Below are 12,134 nucleotides of genomic sequence, written 5' to 3'. Positions count from 1 at the left end.
GCATCCGTACGCCTAGGTCTATACATGCGCGCGGATTCCACCATCTATGAACCGTACTAGAATGTGCAACACATTTCGACGATACATTTCATGCTTACGGCTACTATATAGACGAAGGGGTAGACCAACTTTTTGCGCTGTTCAGACTCATCAGGATGAAATAACAAGCGGTAGAAATGGCAGAGTATTTTAGTTTTACTGCACGGTCAGGTAGCCGAGAAAAATAAATATTCAACGGAACAAAAATTAAGCGCACAATATTTCATACAGCACCAACTCGTGCAGAGGACTCTTGAGGGCTTTCATGCATGCCCGCTCTCCGAAGCTCGTCGTTGGTTGCTTTCAATACGGCAGCGCCTTCTGGTTGATGCTGTACCTGCATTTTTCCAATAAAAAATGGAGAAATAGGGCTTCAGTGCTTCCTTGCTCAGTTGTCATGAGGCCCATCACCTGTGTGGAAGAAGTGAGCACAGCGATGGGGAGCTTCCCCATCTGTTAAACTTGGCGCTGAGTTTTCCTCTCTGCGTTTTTATACAATCGCTCAAACCGTAGCAAGTTTTTAGTAACATAGGTGGCAGACAGAGTGACCAGGTGTTGTTCTTTCTATTTTATCAAATTATCTCCCACATAAAATGATTACTGCATAACTTTTATTTTAAACAACAAAAAAGTATCAAATATTCTCCTGTAGTTTCCTTCTCAAGTCTGTTTGCTTTTCTCCCCCCCCCCCCCCGCGCACACGCACACACGCGCACACGCGCGCGCACGCACACGCACACACACACACACACACACACACACACACACACACACACACACACACACACACACACACACACACACACACACACACACACACACACACACACACACACACACACACACACACACACACACACACACACACACACACACACACACACACACACACACACACACACACACACACACACACACACACACACAAGCGCGCGCGCGCGCGCGTCCTGCCAAGGCCCTCTATTCTATCTCTTGTATTCTTGCTTTGGGCACACCTGCAATGATGGCCCCGCTGTTCTGGCAGAAGCTTGCGCGATCTTCCAAAGAGCTGCCTCTTTTGGTATTGGACCACCACTTTCCCAGCGGCACTTCCAGCAAGAAAACGACGCTCCACGTCGGCCACCGTTGTTGGGCATGCTGCTGGGCAGCCATCTGAAAGTTGGTCTTCTCTGAACAGAGATACCTTCGAAAATAGAAGGGGAAACAGCTGCTGCCGTATGATAGTTTGTGCTGGGGACATGCACGCGTTTTAGTGTTAGGCTCCTACCGGCGACATGTTTTCTTTTCTCATACTTCGTTAAACTATCTCCAAAAAGATTACTCAGTTACTTAAGGGTAGGTTAAGCGTTAGGCGATGGTGAAAGAAAGAACAATATCCATGTATGCGAAGTGATACGCAAAAAGGACCCCAGGCCGCTGAAGGGACGGATTAACGCTATCGCTCACACCATAAAGGCGGAGCTTAGTGTCCTCTCAAGTTTTCGGCAGCAGTTGTCACGACGGAAGCACCATCATATCCTGCACCCCCCAAAAGATCACAATTATTCCGCAATCATTTGAACTGCAACCAACGGAAAGACCTGCACGTGTAGTTGGAAGACAGCGGGTGAATTTCGCGCATCTCTTCACATCCAAACGTTTCGTTTCAGTTTTAATGCTTTCACTTTAGAGCGGTCCGTGAAGGCGGAAATAGGAAGCGCCACCATGCGTGTGGTGTTACGCGTGGTGCGGTGCTTTCCTTGTGACGTCATAACAACATTCCAAGTGCGGCAGGTGGCAACCTGCCCACCGCATTGTGAGCAAATTGTCCACCGTAGCAGGTGGAACTCTAATTACTGATTCGAAGTGAGAGGCTGCTCGGGAAGAGCAACCTCAGTCTCACAAGGACCACTGATGGCTGTATTTGAAAGAGCCACCTGCCAGGGCAGTGGCACATCGCTCAACCGCTGCACCTCTGCACCAGGAGGGGTATGAGGACTCCCTGGGATCCATGAATGTAGAGAACGACGAATTCCGGCATTAACCCATTATCCCTATCGCGTCATATCTTTAAGGTGGAGCTACAACAGAATCAGCAGGAACAGAAAATGTCAACGCATTCAAACGATGAGCCATGGATCGCCAAAGATTTTTTTATGACACTACTCCTTTGCATTCTGTGCTTACTGTTTGCTGCTAATTTATGATGCCAGTCGAGTGGGCAGTGTAGTTTTAATTACTGAGACGATTTGAAAGGACTACGAAATAAGCTGATAAAGTTGGCCTTCCTCGACCGTCGACCATGCTTTACGCGGTTTTATTCGCAAATCATCCATACCTCCACCAAGTTGTAGTGCCTATGAAATGAGAGTAGCTTTAAGGGAGTGAGCGGGTATATATTTCTGTGTGCTCAAATTCTCTCCGGGATGTCGTACTTCTGAGGTGATCCAGAGGATTTAGATAAGAAACACGTGCGTCCTGTAGGCGTGTCATTTATTTGACAGACGCAAGTGCTGGGTGTCACCCTCTGAATACGGAGAAAGCTCCCAGTGACAACAGCAGCTGATAGGCGCGGGTGCAAGATAGATTAAAGGCACGCAAACACGCTGCCGTGACGCGGCCTTGTTATTAGGCGGCATATCAACGATGAACTAGAGGACGCCTATAGACTGTGATATCAGCATTTTGTGCGCTAACGCCTCCCCAGCGAAGTACAAACACAGCAGGTGACACGTGAATAGCGCATTAGCGGCAGGAAATACTCACTGGAGCCGTTTAAACCTCTTTCAGAGTGACAAATACTCAATAAAATGACACTGAGTGGAATCGGACCCAAAAGCAGCAGCAGAGTTAGCTGCTGAGTTCGCCGTCTTTCTGTTGCAGTTGTCGTCTCTACGCCGTAACAATGGCGCGAACGTCCCCCCTAAGTTAGCATGGTACGGCTAGCAACTTTCCGAAGCCATTTATTTTAGCTTCTCCAAGGAAGTGTTACAGTAATATTAAGTAGTAGTAAGCAGGGTTAGTATTAGTATTAACAGTATCAAGTAGATAATATAGACTACGCGACGAATAGTACTGAAACTTATCATGTTTCATTTCTTTCAGTTATATCTTTAAATACTTGCCACATATTCGAAACGAATACCAGAAACGCCCTTTTTGATAATCTCGTTCAGTCTGAAGCATATGAGTGTGGAAAATAGCGGTATATTTAATCCTTGATCAGTTACTGTAATGAAAATTACATGTTTTATCGCTAGGAAAAGTCCACAACCACGAAATATATCAGTCTGCTGAGTACTGAGCAGACAAGTGTAAGTTGGCGAGGTGATCATTTGGAGGCAACATTAATTGAAAGCAAGGAAAGCATTCGGGAGCGTGAGAATTTAGTTAAGTAATCATTTGCATAGAAGGTAATTTTATAGAAAGTAGGAGAAAAGGCAACAGCGCCGCCGATGGGATCCACATGTCTCGTGCACTGTTATACTTAGTTACGACGGCGGCTGCTTCCCATTTTACTTTCGAGTGTATTCGTGTTATATGCAGCCTAACATCCAGTGTGCCCTTTAGCGCCGCACCTCCACCATACAGAATGGGTTTGGATGACACCGGAAGTATTGTTTGTTTGCTTTTCGGTTGTCTATGAAATTATCTTCAGATACATTGCGCAGCTAAGTTCGCACTTTAATTAAAAGTATAAAAAAATTACATTTGCCAGTATTTTTTTCGGTTTCGGTTGGGTTGCAAGCAAAAATCTACTGCGCCAGAATTCAGTTCGCAACTCGATTAACCGCCGCAGTGGCTCAGTGGTTAGATTGCTCGGCTACTGATCCGGAGTAACCTGGTTCGAACCCGACCGCGGCGGCCGCGTTTCGATGGAGGCGAAACGCAAAAGGCTCCCGTATACTGTGCGATGTCAGTGCACGTTAAAGATCCCCAGGTGGTCGAAATAATACTGGAGACGACCACTATGGCACTTATTTCTTCTTTCACTCTCTCCTTTAACCCTTTCCTTACAGCGCGGTTCAGTTGTCCGCCGATATGTGAGGTGGTCGAAATTATTCCGGAGCTCTCCTGCAAATATAAGAATGAAAGTAGCGAGATGTATTAATGTTATGCCGCCTTCGTAATCTTGTCCCTCTCGGGCTTAAAAATCAGCTTTATTTTTCACTTGTACACTCACACTTTAATTACTGTGCCTTAATATTTGAATCCGGAATTAAGACTGATAATGATAGACTATCTGCACTGCAGTGATGGGCGATTAGAACACTATATAAAGAAAATGTACACCCTGTAACCTTAATCAGAACACAAAATATCCGACCTTTTCACGAAATATACACACAGAAATTATCTGCGTACATATTTTCTGCAGTATCAAGCCCTTTCAGTCGATTTGTTAGTCATTATCTAAATAGAGATACTGGTCACAATTTGCGTAAGACTTTCATTGTCACAGAAAAACCAAGGACAAATTATACTAAACAGACAATTGATCATCAAATTATGAAATTATGTAATAATTATCCAGACATTTGCAAAACATCTAGAAGTCTGAGAACTTTCAAACGCAGGATACAACATATGTTCACTTCAAATAGAAGGTCAAAAACGTACGAATAATGATTTCTAATTGAAAAGTTATTGTGTTCTGATTTCTGCATTTGTGTACAAAGTGTTAACAATAACATATGTTTCTATTTTTGAACTTGTCACATGCTTCCTGCGCATTTTTGTACGGTGATGATTGTTATGTTCAACTGTATACGTACTGCCTACATGTATTTTGTAATCGCTTCTGTTGCGCCCAGTGGGGCCAGGGCCTCGCCAGGAGACTAATTACCTCCTTTTGTCCTGCCCCACGGGCAGTACCATGTATTGTCCATCCAATAAGTAAATAAATAAATAAAAATAAATTTCCTTTCGTCAAAAACCTATTTTACATTTAAATTTTTTAAATCGATTGTCACTTCGCCATGCGCGTTCCATTCGACATTGGTGTTACTTTCATTACGCACGAAAACCGCCTGACGGCTGCATTTGGTAACGGTTACTTCCTCTATTAATATTCTTGTTGGACCAACCAATTTCCCGTTCTTGCTACCACAGGAGGCGTCTTGACATTGTTTTCTTTTTGACCCCCGGTGGGGCGCAGTGGTTACATGGTTTGGCTGCTTTTAACCGCTACAATGGCGCAGTGGTTACATCGCTCGGCTGCTTAGCCCGAGATCGCGGTCGCAGCTACCTCGCTTCGATGCAGGCGAAACGCGAAATACGCCCGTATGTTGTGAGTTGTGGATGCCCCTTTAAGAGCCCCAGGTGGTGGAAATTAACCGGGAGTCCACGACAACAGCGCTTTTTTCTCTCTTCCTTCTTTAGCACCCTCTCTCATCTCTTACCTCCACCGAGAATGAGACAGTCGCAGTGCCTTTCCTTTCCTCACAGCGTTATGACCGTTATTATTGCTTTGAGCACTTACGCCAGAGGCGCTAGCTCACAACAGTAGAAAAGAAGGAAACATATGGTAATGAAAATCGCCGGAAAAAAAACTTGCATGAGATTAAATGTTAATTTCCGCTTCTGACCTGCCTTGTTTTCATTAACGTGAGTAGATCTTGGAATGACAGGAGGCCCTTTGTGGACCCGAATTGAATATACAGCAGCGCTCGTGCTTCCTATATGGCCAGGAATCTGAGGCATCGGCAGTTTGCGCCACCTTTCGGTCGCCTGCTCAAGGCGGCATTGCGCTTCACTGCATGCCCTTTGATAATTTTTTTCCTTCGAGAGACGCAATTGCACCGAAATGTGAGAAAGCATATCACGTTCTCGTTTCAGATGGCATATTGACAAAAACGCTGCGTCCGTTTAAGAGTAAGCAGCAATTTTATGATTTCGTGCTAAGAGGTCAAGAATAGTTGAGGATTCAGTAGACGTGATTCAGTTGAGCTGCTCTCAAAAGCTGCCTGATACTGAGTGAGCAGCATCCCGAGGGTAGGTCCAAGGAATGTCTTTAAATCCTTCTGCATAAATCTTCACGCGAAATCATTCGGAAGTGTTGTAGCACTGACATGCACCACTGCGGGTTTAAGAGAAGGTGCGAGGCAGGAGCTCACTTATGTATCTTGAAAACACTACTGGAGGTGCTTATATACAAACAAAACTATCTCACCGTCGTCTTCGACATAAAAAAAGAGCCTAGGAAACAACTTGGAAATTCGATATCTTGCGCAACCTAGACGACCGATGTAAAGAGGTCAGGACTGGGGTTGGTTGGCTGTTCATTGCATAGGCAACCGCGCTGTACTAGTTACCGCGAGAAAAAAACACGAAGGAACGATTAGTCAGATGAAGTACGTACACACAACTGATTTAAGTGTTCGGAAAGGAGCGCGTTTTTGTACAGAAACAGAGATGTGAAAGCGAGATGTACGGTTACAGCATGAAGCAAAAACCGTACAAGCAATGAACGAAAATGCACACTTCCCAATGTTCCCCACGATATCCCCAGTCACTCCAATTCACTATTAAAGGGTCAACATATTCAGTGCTTACGCAATTTTCTTTTCCGGTAGGTCCCGACGGACGAGGAGCTTCGTCGCTGTACATAGAACAATTACCCTTTTGCATTTTGGAGGTGGAATCGGCATACATGCAAAAACAAGTTTTTTGATAGTTAGTGGGTGGTCTTGATCAGAGGTACAACGCCCCACACTTCAACCCCCTGTCGAACTTGGTATACCAATATCCTCACTGGAAACTTCACTGAAGGCTCCACCGGCAGAGCACTGATGCCCTACATTCGCGCCAAAACAATAATATAGCTGTGGTTTAGCTCTGGTTAATCCTGGTAGAGTAGCGAGAGCTTGTTTGTTTCGTTTCGCCTTATAAGTCTGGTTTCTTTCAGAGACGCAGAACTCGATTCGTCGTCACCGGCCGTCGTGGACGCACTGTCGGAGGCTAAGCGGGCCCGTCTACCAGCGCCATCCTTGCGCCGCTTATCGAGACGCTTAGCGCGCTGCCTCCTCTTGGTTTCATTCCGACGGCGAAGCCTGGCCTCTTTCAGTCTCTCTGCTATTTCTGCCGACGGCTCCACCGAGCCGCCTTCTGTATAGACGCTTTACAGCGGCTTATCACGGGGGCTGCCATCTTTGGTCACGTGAGCACGCCGCCATTGCACGCCTCCTGACTGCTCGGCGCGCGCCTCGCCGCGACGGCTTCTGCGCCTGATGGTTCGGTTCTGGCCGGCTGTGTTTCGGCTGATACGGTTGTAAACGACTGGGAAGAGGGCACTATCGTTTGTCCAGAGATTCGAAGGAAATGTGAGAGCCCTAATTTGATCACAGGCGTGAAATCATGATCGGGCTTCATGTCGCGGACAGCCGCTCGGCTCTCCGCTTCTTCGAGCCAACGAATGGATCGTCTGAATGCTTGTATTTGCATCCGCGGGAAGCTTTGCTGAATGTTTTTTTTGTTATTATCTAAAACGCTAAGGTGTAATTCCCCAGCGGCAGCGCAGGTCGTTGTCTTATTTCGTACTTGCATGCAGACACCGCTCTAAAATGCTCACATATGCACATCGTACGCATTTGTTTACAGCCTGTTAACGGCGCGTAGGAAACCTAGAATACTTTCTGCAGGTTTGTTAAACACAGAAAGGCGACAAAAAAGATAGGCACAAAATGTTAACTACCATGGTAGCAGTACCATGCATCAAGCGGCCTGCACGACCTGGCGTGCAATCGTTTCTAGGTATTCAGCGCTATAATTGTTATAACGCGCGCACGGCAACGCGTTCACACTGCACGAAGTTCACAATTATGTCAGCCTCACATATAAAATTGTAGTACGCTCCACGCTCGATATGCGGACGTGATGGTCGAGGTCTCGTTGGTGATAAGTAATCAGCTTCACTCTGAGCTCTGGCCTGCGGAGTTACTTTTGGTGACTGTGTTGCATGGACCACGAGGAAGTGACAACCACCCGGCACAGCAGCCGTAACGCAAATGCTTTATTCCGAATATGGTCCACGAGAACCGCGCTACTCCGCGCGAAGTTCATCAGTAGCACACAAGAAGGCGTGCAATGCACGGTAAGCGCATGGCTGTACCCTGCACAATCTGTACGCAGTAGCGGTATAGCGTAAGTCTTCCTTTTTTTCCGTTCCTATTTCGGCCTCGGGCGCTCTTGTTATAATGGCCGCACGCCTTAACTTACGGTGACGGGGGTCTCGCTACACACGCAGACGCAACTGCACAGCAACTGAAAGCCCGAAGTGGGGGTTTCGGTGGCGGAACAGCCTGTTCGTGCGGTAATGTTTTGCACTTACCCTCGCAGAGTTTCTAAGATCGAAGCCTTTTTTTTTGTGTTGGCTATCTAGCGCTGGCGAACGTGTTTGTTGCGTTCGCCCGTTCGGAAAGGGCGCATGGCGAACGCGCGCGCAGGGGAAGCATGTCCTTGTGCAGCTCGGTTCCGTTAAGCTCTCAAACGATCGCATCCCGCCCCTTTAACTCTCTGTCGCAATTCTTGCATTCCACAACACAGCGTGTATTTCGTCGGCCTTTCCCCATCATCGCAGAAAGAAAACTTCGGCAGCCACCCGCGATATTTGTGTTATTGCGTCGAGGCGCGCACGCTGGCAACTTACGAGGCCCGTAATGGCGCCGTGTTCCAAGCGCATCTGTGGCGCCATCTGGCATCAAAGGGAATAACTGCGCGCTGTAAACGGTCTATATGCAGCTGCGCCAAACCCTCTCCCTCCTACGGCGCATGCGCACAGCTGTTGCAACTCGGTTTCGCCGGTGCGCCGCGGCGGCAGCACCTGCTATGACGCCACGCGCATGCGCACAGCTGGCGGAGCGAGCGACGGCTGCCAGCTGTTGCGGTTGCTAGGCAACGGCACGAAGCCACGGTGCGACCACGGCTCAAGTGCGACCACGCTGACCTCGCGAAACGGCTGCCGTAGTGCAGCTCTCGCTACAAAAACAGACCGTAGGCATCGGTTAGCGGAAGGAACACCAGCACCGGCGCTTGACACTAAGGGAGAGCTTACTCGGCCACTAGGGACCTTGTTAAACAGTCATAGCAAGCGTATACCGTACACCCCGCACATACACTTCACGTGAGGTATCTTGCCAGACACGAAGCACTTCTCACAACAGGAGCATCCACTGGCAGGAACACTATAGAGCAGATCTGCAACATCTTTCTTATATGAACTTCGCCATCTTCCTCGCGAGGGATGCACAAAATTCGGCCCATACCACGTGACATGATCACCCTAGCACAGCAGATACCATCTAGCACCGCAACACAGCATGCCATCGCGGCATAGGGTAGTGAGAGCAGCCTGCTTCGAGTAGTGTACGAGAGGTTGACTGACTCACGACACACACAGCTGTGCAGGCCTCGAAAACAACCGACTAAAAAGTTGCTTCTGCACCTGCACTCCCATCCCTCCTAATTCCCCAACAGCGACTGAGAGGCATCCCTCCCTTGCAATAAATGATTAATTCATTCATTGCTTGCGTTAATGCTGGCTTCGCCGCGTTACTACGTTGCTGGCAGGTGTAGCCTGCTTAACTACCCTTGAGTAATGACCACTGCCATGCTGCTCGAACGGACGATGCCCCGGAATCCTAGGCGCGTCCACTTACCGTTTTTATGCCGTTTGCACTCTCTTGTTTTACAATAAGCTAAAGTTTCCACCAACATGTACCAACCGGCTCGCATCAGCCCTGTTCTGGCAGCGCCAGTGCGTGTCTCGTTCCCGCTGTTCCGTCCGAAGCTCTGTTACATGCTCTCCGTCGACATGTACCAATCAGCCCGCATCAGCCCTCTTCTAAGATGTTTTAACTACTGTGCCGGCAGTGCTTATGCAAGGCCGCTAAATTTGAACTGTGTACCCATAGGCGTGCGCAGGGTTCTCCATTTGGGAAAGCCAAGTTCCACCGCAGCCTAGCGGACATCAAGTGCTGTTTATGGCCCTCGGCAGGTCATGCTACACATGATCGCTTCTTTTCTTTTGTGTTTGCTCGAGTACAGTCAGAAAGAACACTAAGCTTGGTCCAAGCTTTGTGACTACTAATCCTATGAAGCCCGTGACGCGATGACACACGGGAAGTTTTAAAACAATAAAATTGCAAAACGGGGAAGAAAAGTTGCATTTCCTTTAATCCAGAGGGATCCGACGTTTTTCAGGCCTGGCATAGTTAGAGAGAGAGCCCTTTCATTGAGGGACACACAGCACACTCACGCGAGTGATGATTAGAAGTGTTGCTTCTGGGTTTTAAGCGTTATTTAGGCAGCAACCTCAGCCCAGTGGCTCTTTTTGATGAAGAAAGCAAACCCACAAGTCTAATAACTCGGGAAAATGAGCATGCTCTGTTACTTCAGGTTCAAGTATGCCATTAAACTATGCATAGCTTTAACGAGCGAACCTCAATTCTCATTATTTGATTCTCCGTCTTTGACTGCGCACGTACCGTGCGCCAGTCTTCAGGCCACAGGTAAGAGGATACCGCACTTCAAGAGAGAGAAAACACCTTCGACGGAAGTCCGTCTGGTTGGGTTCTTGAGATAGTTGAGAGAAAAAAAAAATTGACGCCAACCAATATTTTTAACTTCACCCAACGTTTCGGGACCAACTCGGTCCCTTCTTCAGGGGTGACTAAAGTGTACCAGCAGCAGCGGGTTGTTGCCTTCGCTCTCCCTTCGAGAGCGGAGTCACCCCTGAAGAATGGACCGAGTTGGTCCCGAAACGTTGGGTGAAAAGTTAAAAATATTGGTTGGCGTCAGTTTTTTTTCTCAACTATTTCAAGAGAGAGCATATGCATCGATCATTATACATTTCCCGCATGCAAATAGAAAACAACTAGAGTCTTAAGCTACGAGAATCTTGAGGTAGAGCATAGAGTTGTCCTCTATATATAGAGGAATAGAGGTATAGCATCCGCCTCATGTCCTAGGTTCAAATCGAAACGTGTATTTGGTTCGGACAGTGGGTTGGGATCCAGTTGCTACCGCAATAATCCCCCGATAAACAAAAAATAGATGTCGATGAAATTAGAAAAAACACGCCTGAGATGCTGACTGATTACGCAAACTGCACCAAGGATAAGGCTATGAGGAGGAGACTATGCTATCTTTCAAACTGACAACAAAAAAAGACGGATACAGGAGAAGAGGTTGATGGGACAGGTACAATCGCATTAAGGAAGCTTGCTGAATCGACAGCAAAGCGAGCTTCCCCACAATGACAAGAGTTGACCATCGAGGTTGTGGTACAGTTTAATACGATATGACGGCTGTCGTGGTTGTCGTGGTCGTCCTGGCCGAACAGGACATATACATTTTTCATGGCATGATGACCACTTACTTTCCCATGAAAATGACAATGCAGAGCAGAAAAAAACCAAGCGGCTAACTAAGGCAATGTATTTTGTTGAGCCTCCTTGCAAAGAAAAGTGTGCTAGAGCTTATTAATTCGCCTAAGTTGAGACTAACAACCCCTTTCAAATCACATTGGGCTGTACATGGCCTACACCTCCGATACGCAACCGTCAATTAGCCATCGTCAGTACAACATTAGATAAGAAAACAAGAATGCGAAGACGGCCCACAGAAGCACTTGAACAGAAAGAAAAAGGTTAAGTGCAAAGGCTGTCGGAGGCAGACCTTAAACTAAGCCACGGCTTCAGGCGCAATTAGTCATAGTTGTTCGCTCTCGCCGAATACCTCATTTCCACGCGGCCCGAGGCGCGGCGGGGAATTCCGTATGCAGCTGCTAGCTAACCTAGGCTGAGCCACAGCATTCAGGCCCCGACAGGAGCCCGTATAACGCTCAGCCCTAAGACAATACGACCGGCCGTTGAGAGAACGAACTCCGAACAGCCGCCGTATAGAAAGCGTCAGGCAGGCCCATATACAGAGCGTGTCTGACGAGCGTTCGCAGACACGCTTCCAGCGAAAATTGAGATTGTTCCGGGAAGACAAAATAAATGTAGGTGAGGAAAGGGCTTTGTGAGTATCCCCTTGCTCGAGACCGGAGGTAGCGTTCCAGAGGAGCAGCTGCGTTCCAGGCCCTATTCACGAAAGTCACTGGGGGACAGCATTCA

Source organism: Amblyomma americanum, chromosome 4 (assembly GCF_052857255.1).
Source record: "Amblyomma americanum isolate KBUSLIRL-KWMA chromosome 4, ASM5285725v1, whole genome shotgun sequence".
Taxonomy (NCBI): Eukaryota; Metazoa; Arthropoda; class Arachnida; order Ixodida; family Ixodidae; genus Amblyomma; species Amblyomma americanum.
Note: the sequence above shows the minus strand (reverse complement) of the source record.